We start from the raw sequence: 12,138 nt of genomic DNA on the forward strand, positions 1-12,138 counted from the left end.
CCAAAGCACTTCCACCTTCAGTGTCGTCTGCAAACTGACTGACCCATTCCGCCACATCTTCATTTATATAAAATTCACAGAGTCCAAGGGTCCAAGAACAGATCGTTGCAGAACTCCACCAGTCACCGACCTTCAGGTAGAATAGGCTCCATCCACTCTGCTTTCTGTGGGCTTGGCAACTCTGAATCCCCACAGCCAAATCTCCATGGATCCTGTGCCTTATGGGGAACCTTCTCAAATTCATGTGCACCACATCCACAGCTTGACCTGAAAATCTGCACACAGAAGGGAGCAATCTCTTCCTGTTGTAATCTGGGGTATATCTCATCCTGCTCCAGGGACTTATCTATTTTAATGTTTCTCAGATGTTCCAACACTTCCTCTTTCTTAACCCCAACATGTTCTGGCACAATAGCCTGTTCTACACTGACCTCACATTCACCAAGGGCCCTTACTCCAGTGAAAGTGTCATTAAGGTTCTCCTCCACCTGCAGGTACCTGTTTCCCCATCACTCCTGAGAGGTTCCACGCTCCCTCTATTCTTGTCCTACCTGTGGAATGCTTTGGAGTTTAGTTTAATTCTACTTGACAAGGCCTTCTTGCATCTCCTTCCAGCTCTTCTAAGACCTTCCTTCAGTTCCTTCCTGGCCTCTGCTCACTTTGCCTTCAAGAACCAACGCCTCAACACTTCTCACACAACACTTGGCCTCAGTGCGGCTGAACCCAAAAACCAGAAACTGAGTTAATGGTTGATACAATTAGGAAAACAAAATCAAGCATGGTTTATGAGACTGCACAAGAAAAAAGGCACGAGTAGAGAGAAGAAAAGGGACTCTGTAGAATAGGGGGAGACCGAGAACAACTGTACGACATTATTAGTGCTGAATGGGACAGGGTGAATGGTTATCCAATGCTGCTAATTTGTCTAGAAAAGCTGTATTTGGAAGAAGAGTAAGGATAGGAGAGGGTTTAAATTTTTTTTTTAATTTAGACATACAGCATGGTAACAAACCCTTTGGCCCACGAGCCCATGACACTCAATTGACCTACACCCTGGTACATTTTGAAGGGTGGGAGGAAACTGGAGCACCCAGAGAAACACACACAGACACAGCAAGAATGTACAAACTCCTTACGGACAGCCCTGGATTCGAACCCCGGTCGCTGGTGCTATAATAGCGTTGTGCTCGCATCCCACTTGAAGTAATCCCTAGGCCATCGGTGCTCTATGATTAGTAAGGGATTGCTTCAGGTGGGATGTGAGTGGGAAGGGAAGGTTGAGAATCACTGCTCCAGACCCAATTATTGCTGAAATATTTTGCTTGAGAAAAATGGTCATCGACCCATTTCCTTTGGAGTTATGAAACTGTGCACATAATGAGTCAATTAGGGACGATTAAAACAGTGGTTTTCTTTCCACTTAGAACAGGTTTCACTTTAACTAAGGAAGGATTCCATGTGATTGAAGGAGTGTGGTGAAATTTTGCTAAATTTGATTTCAGGGATGGCAGGATTGTCATATGGCAAGAGGTGAAGGAAACCAATCAATGCTCTTGAGTTTAGTAAATTAAGAGTTGATCTCATTGAATTGTGCAGGGGTTTGATGGGGTAAATGAAAGACAGGTGCTTCCCTGCACTGTCCAAAACCAGGGATCAGATTCTCAAAAAAAGAAGTTAGCCATTCACAACAGAAATGGGAAGAAATTCCTCCATTCAGACCGTAGTGATTCTTTGGAATTCTTTACCCAGGAGGACTTTGCAAGAAATCCTGCTGAGTACTAAATACGATGATTGATAGGAAGTGGCTCTGAGGTTAAAGATCAGAAAGAGTGCTGCCCGGCCTGCTGACTATTCCCAGCATTTCTACTTTCATTCAAGTCTCTTGTTTTTTTTGTAAGAGACACTAAATCTAATTAAAACAAACTCACAAATGGCACAGAACCACTGACATTGTTTTTTTTTTGTCCCTCCCACAAGTTGGCATCCTTGGGTCACCTGATTTACTCCATGAATCTGATTTGTGGCAACCTGTGTTGCTTCTTCCACTGCCGGGATGACCTCACAGCGAATAGAGTGGTGCGCAGAGCTCAGCACTGGCCTCCTGTGGTCTGTGAGTCTGCAAGGTTCCTTGTTCATTCCTTCGGTCCTACAGTTCGCTGTCAATTATCCACCGCCAATACAACATGGCGGCCACCAAGGCCTGGTCTGTGAGACCTCCTTGTCACTGTTTTTGGTGAAAACTGGCACCTAAACAATTTGCACTGCACCCCTGGCTGTAATAAGGTGACCAGAACCAAGCACAAGCTCTTCATTTTGTTCGGGCGCCTGCCTACATTTTGCACATATCCTGTTGAAGGGCTCAATCTCGAAATGTGGATCTATATCTTTATCACTGCTCTTTAAAGTACACTGTAGAGTTCACTGTATGACCTGCCGAGTTTCTCCAGCTTTGTGCTTTTAAAAGGGCTCTAATGAGATCAAGGTTGCTCAGTTGTTCATCTGAGTAATCGTCAGGGGTTTAGGGTACTGTCTGCGTCAGGGCTGGTGACGGCTTCGCACGAAACGCAGCAGAATTGGTTGTCAGGTTGATGCTGAGATTCTGCGGCGACGAGATTGTAAAAGTTGAAGCAGCCACTGGGTACAGCACTGGGCTTGGCCACTAGGTGCAGAACTGGGCTCGTCCACTGGGTGGAGCACTGGGCTTGGCCACTAGGTGCAGAACTGGGCTCGTCCACTGGGTGGAGCACTGGGCTTGGCCACTAGGTGCAGAACTGGGCTCGTCCACTGGGTGGAGCACTGGGCTTGGCCACTAAGTGCAGAACTGGGCTCGTCCACTGGGTGGAGCACTGGGCTTGGTCACTAGGTGCAGAACTGGGCTCGGACTCTGAGGGAGTACTGCGTTTGGCCGCTGGGGGGAGCACTGCGCTCGGCCGCTGCGGGGAGTACTGCGCTCGGCCGCTGGGGGGAGTACTGCACTCGGCCGCTGCGGGGAGTACTGCGCTCGGCCGCTGGGGGGAGCACTGCGCTTGGCAGCTGCGGGGAGTACTGCACTCGGCCGCTGGGGGGAGTTCTGCGCTCGGCCGCTGCGGGGAGTACTGCACTCGGCCGCTGGGGGGAGTTCTGCGCTCGGCCGCTGCGGGGAGTACTGCGCTCGGCCGCTGGGGGGAGTACTGCACTCGGCCGCTGCGGGGAGTACTGCGCTCGGCCGCTGGGGGGAGTACTGCACTCGGCCGCTGCGGGGAGTACTGCGCTCGGCCGCTCGGGGGAGCACTGCGCTTGGCAGCTGCGGGGAGTACTGCACTCGGCCGCTGGGGGGAGTTCTGCGCTCGGCCGCTGCGGGGAGTACTGCGCCTGGCCGCTGGGAGGTGTACTGCGTTCGGTTACTGGCCCACCATTGTAATACCGTGCACCACCACACGGTGGCGATGTTGCCCTGGAGATGCAACGCTGCCGAGGGTGTCAGGATGTCGCCGTGACGGAGCTTCAGCTGCGTAGCCGGGATGCGGCTTCCGCGCTGCCGAGAACCCGCGCAAGTCGGTGGACCAGCGCCGGGGCTAAGAGCAAAAGGGAACTCCGGAATAGGCAATACAAGGAGCTACCTGAGGCAGACAACTGGAGAAAGGGCTTGGCGCTGCACAGGGTGGCAGCCGGCTCGTTGGTCTAGGGGTATGATTCTCGCTTCGGGTGCGAGAGGTCCCGGGTTCAAATCCCGGACGAGCCCGATTTTGCTTAAAAAGCCCATTTTGAAATTTTATTTCTTCATTGTTCAGTTCCCGCGGTTTCTTTTCTCTCATTTTACTTCCACATTGAAGAAAAGTAAAGTTGGTGGAGACAACCCGGTGTAAAAGGTGGGCTCGTCCGGGATTTGAACCCGGGACCTCTCGCACCCTAAGCGAGAATCATACCCCTAGACCAACGAGCCGCTCGACCGAACGCGTTCGCTGCTCCTTAGAACCAACAGCAGCGCCGGGCGGGTCTCAGTCTTTGGCCTTTCACTGGCTGGTTCAATTCCATCCTCAGCACCACAAGAACAGAGTTCTCACCCTCTGTGGTTATTGGTCCCCAGTCAATGATCATCAACTCTATACAATGCCACCAGTTCCAAATCCCGGGAATGTTTGTTTATTACATATATTGCATCAATTCTAGAAAAATTCTAGGCTACGTTTTCTATTGCTACCTTTGCATCGAGCAGATTTAGAAATGTTTAGAAATGAGTTTTTTCCCTCATTGCAATTTGCACATGTGAATGGAGAAGGAAGGAGATGGCAAGCTGGAGGAAAGAAGACCGAGGGATAGCGAAGGGGCAAAGAATGGGGAGCAAGCGAGCAGGAATCGGCGACGTCGACATTAATGCCATCCGGCTGCAGATGGAAAGTCAGGTGTTGCTTCTCCAAATTAAGGGTGGTCTTGGTTTGACAGTACTTGAGGCCTTGGACAGATAGGCCCTTCTCCATTCACAGAGCCAGCCTTCCAACCCTTGTTTGGTGCTGTGTCCTCCTTCCCTTATCCACTTATTACCTCCTGCCTGTGGGACCATGCTCTTCCCCCTGCCTTTTTGTTCAGGGAGAGCCTTCATTTGGTTCATACCTTGACGAAGGGCTCAAGGCTGAAACACAGGTGATGTATCTTTGCTTTTTAAATTGTTTGACCTGCTTAGTTTCCCCAGCATTGTGTTTTTACTTCAATCACCATGTAAGAGCCAAAATGTGCAATTTGTGTGTACTTACTTTGTTGGTCAGCATCCTGGGGTCCATTGGCTGGCCAGGACCATCTTTATTCTACTGCACATGTTGAGTGCCAGCTCATGCATGGTACGTTGGCGTTCCAGGGGCCAGTTTGAGCATGAGCAGTGGGTTCGCTTATGCTAGTTCAGTTGGCACATGCACGAGAGTTAAGGGTGCGAATTCAGTGTGACCAGAGCGCACTGAACATGGCAGTGTGTGTGAGTAAGGGTGAGTGAAGCTCACATATATTTTGTTAACTGTTTATGTTTACACAGAACATTAATACGGATGTTTTCATGGAATGTTAACATAGATGTTTTGTTATTAAGGATCGTTATTTATGGGCATTTCGTGGAACTTTAAAGTAGACGGTTACGTTTTGTGTGTTAAAATAAAGGATTTAAATAGAACTGAACTTTTATTGGAAATAATTGAAAATATGTCACCAATAAAGAGCCTCCAAGCAGCCTATGTGGGTAGCAATCACTACACAGTGTCTGCAGACCTTCGTGTTTTACTGTTTAACCCATTATTCTTCCACAAATGCTGCCTGACCTGTAGAATATTTCTAACGTTTACTGTTTGCACTTGTTCATTTTGAGCATCCCATCGTTCTTTGCTTAAGTAATAACTTTTTTTACATTTCTCTCAGAATGGTGTTGATGCACAGGCCCTCGACACTCTGCCCTGATGCTAGGATTCGACTCAAACCATCAACTATCCTGTTATCTCCATGGATCAACTAAGTTCTTTCAGAAGTTTGATTTCTGCTCGAGATTCTAATATCTGCAATGTCTTGTGTCTTTTAAATGTTGCAATCAAGTTTAACTGTTTTATCATTTAACTGTATGGATCCAGCTAGACAAAACAACGTTTCACCAGTCCATGTTGCACACACTTGGACAAAGCAAGGTACAGAATACTCACATATATACTTAGAAATAATTAAAATAAAACTCAGGTACTGGACCCTGTTCATCAAACTCACAGCCTGCGGAATGAAGCTATTTCCCATCCTGGCAGACCCAGTTTTTATGCTCCTGTACCATCGAGTCCACGCTGCTGAAGATCCAGCTGCGCTGGATGGGTCACGTCTCCAGAATGGAGGACCATCGCCTTCCCAAGATCGTGTTATATGGCGAGCTCTCCACTGGCCACCGTGACAGAGGTGCACCAAAGAAAAGGTACAAGGACTGCCTAAAGAAATCTCTTGGTGCCTGCCACATTGACCACCGCCAGTGGGCTGATATCGCCTCAAACCGTGCATCTTGGCGCCTCACAGTTTGGCGGGCAGCAACCTCCTTTGAAGAAGACCGCAGAGCCTACCTCACTGACAAAAGGCAACCCCAACCCACCAATTTTCCCCTGCAACCGCTGCAATCGTGTCTGCCTGTCCCGCATCGGACTTGTCAGCCACAAACGAGCCTGCAGCTGACGTGGACTTTTTACCCCCTCCATAAATCTTCGTCCGCGAAGCCAAGCAAAAGAAAGAAACCTCCTTCTTGATGGTAGTGAGTCTAAGATACTGTGCACTAAATGGAAAGGTCCTCAATAATTCTTTGAGCCATATTTAAGTAACACTCCCAATGAATGTTGTCGATGGAGGAAAAGGAAACTGCTGTGATTCTCTCAGCGATTTTGGTGATTCTCTGCATTGACTTCTGGTTCAATACTTTTCAGCTACCAATTCAATGATGCAGCTAGACAGGACCCTCTCATCTGAGCTCCTGTAAAATGCTGTCAAGATGGGGGCCAGTAGCCTTGCCCTCCAGAACACCTAACCTTTGTGGAATGACCACAAGGCCATCAGGCAGTTGTCAGCATGGAAAGTCCTGCAGACATTGAGCGATGAGGACTCAACGGACCCAGAGGGATGTAACTAGAACAGACCATTGGGGTCATCTGGTGGACTGTCTCATTGCCAGTGCTCACAAACAGTGCCAGCACTTGGCCTGGTTGCCAATGAGAAGAGCCCTGCTGGTCGTCCTTCCTGAACAACTGGACCATCACCCACAACATAAGTTGTTCCCGAGATGACTGTAGTTTAGTAGAGACATTTGGCCACCTCTTTGCAAAATGCAGATTCACTAAGGTGTGTAGAGAAGAATGAAGGTTCCTTGTCACGGTGCATAGCAGCATGACAGAAGACTCTGATTAATGGGACACACACAGAGTCCAACATCCAGAACTGCTAGAAGACCAACAACTCAGTGAAAGACGCACTTTGGTCTGCCCGACACCTGTTGGTCTTTCAGCACACTGAGATGTTGGCAAACATTCAAAATGTCGGTGATGCCAGAACTGGTGCAGACCCTCGGGGAGCAGGGACACAGCACTCCCATGGGCTGGAGCCCACCCTGATCAACTGCTGTCAGCTCTGTACAGACTTTGAACGTCCCGTTAATGGAGCCGACATTATTTGAAATGCCTACAACTGCAGGGTCTGTGCCCAAGATGGTGATGCTTCTGTTCGGTAGCAATCATGAGGGATTGCAAATTCTAAGGAAGTAGAGGACTGGAGTTGGGCACAGAACATGGGGATACTGTCCACCCCCTCCCTCCCCCCCACTCATCTGAGAAGGAAAAGCAGTGGAGATGTCCCACGGGACGGTAACCATGGCAGCAGGCTGAAGGACCCACATAAATGGCGGCCTGTTGGTGACTCAAGCCATGTAGGCTGCGGGTGACCGTGGTTAAGGAACTTGCACCAGCCTGCGGATTGCTAGAGACTGGCTTGGAACTGACTGAATTGGAACTAGGTATCAGAACCAGAATGCAAGAGGGTGCCAAGGGTGCTGAAGGGATCCTGATTGTATTGGAGGTTCGGATCTGGAGCTCGGGCTGCTGATGGTTTGGACTGGACTGTGTGGCTGCAGAGGTGGCTGGAGGTGAATCTACAGACACAATGACTCTGAGGGGACTCCCTTTGGCTTCTCTTTCTCTGTCTGTAAGAGGCACTTCAGGCAATTTCTGCTGATGGTGAATTTGTCTGCCTTGCAGCAGACAAAGGGCAATTTTATGTAATATGACACTGTTTTATTACATGACAATAAATGGAGCCTTGAATCAGGAACGGTGCCAACTGGCACATTCAAGGCTGCAGGAGTATGTACTGAGGGATGCACTAAGACTTGGCACAGCCAACGTGGGGGCATTGTGGGGAAGGACCACAGTCTAGAGTCCACCTGTTACAGGCATTGAGAGGCTGAGACTGAGGGGAAGCTCCTCACACAATAGAGTGGGGAGTAAGCACAAGATGCTGCATGGTGGCAATGGTGTAAATAGAAATGTAATGTAAATAACAATGTGCAGTGATGGAAATTCTGTATGTGGATACGAAACTAAGGGCGAGAAGAGACTTTGAACGGTTTTCCTTTATAAATAATTTATTGTGAAAAAGCCTTTCCACTCACAGACACTGCTTGATCGGCTGAGTTCCTCCAGCAATTTGTTTTTTGTTGATGAATAAAAGCATTGGGCTCCATCTGAACATTTCATCAGGAGTTTTTGGATGGGAATTCAAACTGGGTGCCAGTCATCTGCTACACCTTACTTCAGCCTGGAGGCACTGAAGTTCATCGTAACGACATCTTCATTATTAAAATGAACATTTCTTTGCACATCTACAGGACAGATCTAAGTACAAGAAAATGTAAGCCAAAGCTTACCTCCCGCTTTATGGTTTCCAAAGTTGTAGGACTCACTTGATATAAGCACACTAGGGCAACGTGCAAGTAATATGTGTAATGATGCATTTTTCTTCATCTTCTTTGTCTATGGCCCATTGCAGCGAATCTGTTTCCCCAATCCTTCCAACATCTGCTATTGGAGATTGAATACATTGGATAATGAAGATTTTGCTTCCAGAAAACCTTTGGATTTGGACTGCTGATTAAGAAAATCACCTTCAATTTTTCCTATACGAACTGTTTTTTTAGATATAACCTATTTTTGTGATTTCCTGTCATATTTTATGTCAACTACTATGTTGCCATCTTGGCAAGCTGCTTTGGTCAGTCCAAGCCTGCCTGGAAATGCACTCAGTGCAGGTGCTATGCAAATGTTGTCTTAGGCCTGGGCGTACTTAGTCAGGATAGCTGCAGACAGGCTATAAAAGCAGCTCACATATACAGATGCTGTGCATTTCATTGATGTAGATTGAACACATATTGTTGCATTTTCTTCAGACAATAGCATAGTGAGTGTATTAAGCAATAGCATTTATTGCATTCACACTTGGACTTCTTCCCTGCTGATCCTGGTGCAGTCAGTGACAAATATAGTGAAAGGTTTCACCAGGACATTGCAACGATGGAAAAGCGGTATCAGGTCAACTGGAATCCGTCAATGCTGGCTGACTATTGTTGGACACTGACATGAGAGGCATCAGATGCTGAGTACATATGAAAATCAGCACCAAAACAGTTTTAGGTCAGTTGAACTAATGTGTCAGCATCAATGTACGATTAAACATGCTATATTCAATTAAAGTGAATGTTTCTCCAACTTCCTATGTGATACCACATATCTGAAATTATCTTTGTGTTCATTTTGAAGGTGTCCCCTATCATAATCCCCATATTTTTTTCAGGAAGCAAACCTTTTTAAAAATATTGTTGCCCAGTGGTATCAGAGCCTTGCTATTTTTTTTGCCTCATTTTCCAGCAGCGCCTCACCTAATAACTAATGAGGCGATGATAGAAGCTTTCTGTAGCCAGTCCACAAAACCTGAAGGCTGTATCTGATAAAGTATCTTTGATCTGAAACATTAACTCTGTTTTATTTTCCAAATCTGCCATTACCAGAATCTTCTCTTATTATTTCAGTTTATTGGATGCTCAAAGCTTAATTGAATATTAATGCAAAGAAACGCTGCTTTTAAAATGAGTAGAAAAAAAAAATTCTGTTCAAAATCTACAATTAGGAGTAAATCGTAACATATACCAACTGCATCATTTGTTTTGAAATCACTGAATTACAATGTGGAAAGGACAACAGTTATGTATTATCTGTGAAGGGCTTGTTGTAAGATTGTGGTTAAGAATATGTGGTGACGGGATTATGAACAGAAATGGATTGAGAGGTAGTGAAGGAAATTGAAGGAGCTATCTAGAAGATTTCAGCTCCTGCTTAGATCTGTGGTGGGACAATCTTTTGTTCATTTAGATGGTTCGGCCTGTATGATGAAGCTTGAAAGGTTGAAAATCAGGGAGTAGTGATACTTAAATTGCTATGTGACACTGGTAAGACCATACTATGTTTTAAATAATTGTTTAAATGAATAAAAAGTTAGACATTGTGAAGATAGATAACATTTGGCCATGGGAAAACAAGATATTGAGGCAACACTCATCGAGATGCAGGCAAACCGGACTGTTACGGCCACGGCAGTGGAGCAGCCGTGTCAAGATGGCGCCGCCAGCTGCATCTTCTCCCGTGCTCAAACAGGCCGCGCACACGCGCTCGACTGTGTTAGGACATCATCACCCTTGTGTGAGCGGGACTTAAGGGCCGCCTTATAAGGCGCAACGTGGGCTTTTCAAAAATAAACCCTTGGAAGTACAAGCGACTCACAGTGTGTCATCTCCTCATTTAACTTCCTTCAGTAACTACCGTTACAATTGGTGACCTCAACGAGCCCAGACGATTCTGGACTCTACACTATGGACGTTGCAGCAGTCAACGCAGTGGCTATGAAATTACCAACATTCTGGACGCTTCGCCCACGGTCTTGGTTCGGGCAAGCGGAAGTGCAATTTCACCTCCAGCAGATCACCTCTGACTCGACAGTGTTCTACCACGTCGTCAGTGCCCTCGACCAAGAGACCACAGCCAGGGTGAATGACCTGATACACGACCCCACCCCAGAGGAAGATAAATACCCAGCCCTCAAGAAACTCCTCCTGAGTACTTTTGGCCTTTCCTGACGAGAGCACACAGCCAGGTTTGTGCACCTAGACGGCCTAGGCAACAGAGCACCATCCACCCTTATGGATGAGATGCTCGCACTAGCAGAGGGCCACAGGCCGTGCCTCATGTTTGGGCTGGACTTCTCCCAACCGGCACAAGCCCAAAAAGAGGACGTGGAAATGCAGGCTTTCTACACAGCCATCACCAGCCTCTGCTTTGAGGACATCAACCTGCCAGGCAGCTGCGACACACTGCTGTGCGATGTTTCCACTGGCACAGCACGCTCGGTCATACCACAGCAATGGAGGCACCAGGTTTTCCATGCCATCCACGGCCTTGTCCATAAAGACCACAAACCACATTGAGGCAGAGAGGTTTGTGTGGCACGGCCTGAGAAAGCAAGTTGCCCAACTGTCCTCCAATGGCACCCAGTGTTAGACCTCCAAGATCCACCGACATGTCAAGACCCCCGTCCATCAGTTTGACCCTCCAAAAAGGTTTGAGCATATACTCGTCAATGTCATGGGACCACTATCTTTCTCCCGGGACACTAGGTATCTGTTAACGGTGGTAGACAGCACCCCAAGATGGCCAAAAGACATCCCGTTAAAGGACACTTCCATTGATTCCTGCCCCAGAGCTTTGCTCAGGCATTGGATTGCAAGGTTTGTACCAGAGGGGCACAGTTTACATCAGCACTGTGGTCACAGCTAGCAATTTTCCTGGGCATTAAGCTGCACCACACTGCCACCTACCACCCACAATCCAACGGCCTCACTGAACATGACCACTGCCACCTGAAGTCAGCTCTCAAGGCTCATTTAACTGGCCCCAGCTGGGTGGACGAGCTCCCCTGAGTCCTTTTGAGCATCCAAACTGCACCCAAAGAGGACCTGCAGGCCTCCTCCATGAAACTGATGTATGGCGCCCCATTATTCCTGTCAGGTGAATTCTTCCCACCGCCCCAAGATCCAGGTGCCAAGGGGAGAGCAGTGTTGCAGAAACGATGAGACAGGATCACCTCCTTTGCACCCCCCTCCACCCTCACACCACGGGCACTGGCCTGCGTTTTATTAACCGCAGACTTTGTTTTTGTCCATCACGGACCTCATTCCGCCCCCCTCCAATGACCCTATGAGGGCCCGTACAAAGTCCTATGCAGCACGGGCAAAACCTTCATACTGGACGTTGGGGGTAGAGAGGAACGGTTCACAGCTGACTGGCTAAAGCCTGCACATCTTGACTTCAGCCAGCCGGTAGTGCCAGCGCAACCCAAGCGCCGGGGATGACCTCCCAAAGGCCCAGCCCCACTGCACTCGGGTAGCGGAATGCTAGAGCCGGTTCTGGGGGGGCAGTTGTGTGGCGGCACACATCGAGATGCAGGTGAACCAGCACTGTTATGGCCGTGGCAGTGGAACGGTTGTGTCAAGACGGTGCTGCTGGGCACATTTTCTCCCATGCTCCAATGGGCCGCGCACTCGGCTGCCTTGTGTCGATACCG

General features: G+C 48.2%; 2 non-coding genes across 2 annotated transcripts; one reads left to right on the forward strand and one right to left on the reverse strand.

The window, feature by feature from the left end:
* The first annotated feature begins 3,649 nt into the window (after window positions 1-3,649).
* trnap-cgg (transfer RNA proline (anticodon CGG)) lies at window positions 3,650-3,721 on the forward strand. The gene has a single exon. It is a non-coding gene; the product is annotated as a tRNA-Pro (tRNA).
* A 129-nt stretch (window positions 3,722-3,850) lies between these two features.
* On the reverse strand, window positions 3,851-3,922 carry trnap-agg (transfer RNA proline (anticodon AGG)). The gene has a single exon. It is a non-coding gene; the product is annotated as a tRNA-Pro (tRNA).
* Between the last annotated feature and the right edge of the window lie 8,216 nt (window positions 3,923-12,138).

The sequence above is a fragment of the Narcine bancroftii genome, chromosome 7, assembly GCF_036971445.1.
Source record: "Narcine bancroftii isolate sNarBan1 chromosome 7, sNarBan1.hap1, whole genome shotgun sequence".
In the NCBI taxonomy this organism is placed as follows: Eukaryota; Metazoa; Chordata; class Chondrichthyes; order Torpediniformes; family Narcinidae; genus Narcine; species Narcine bancroftii.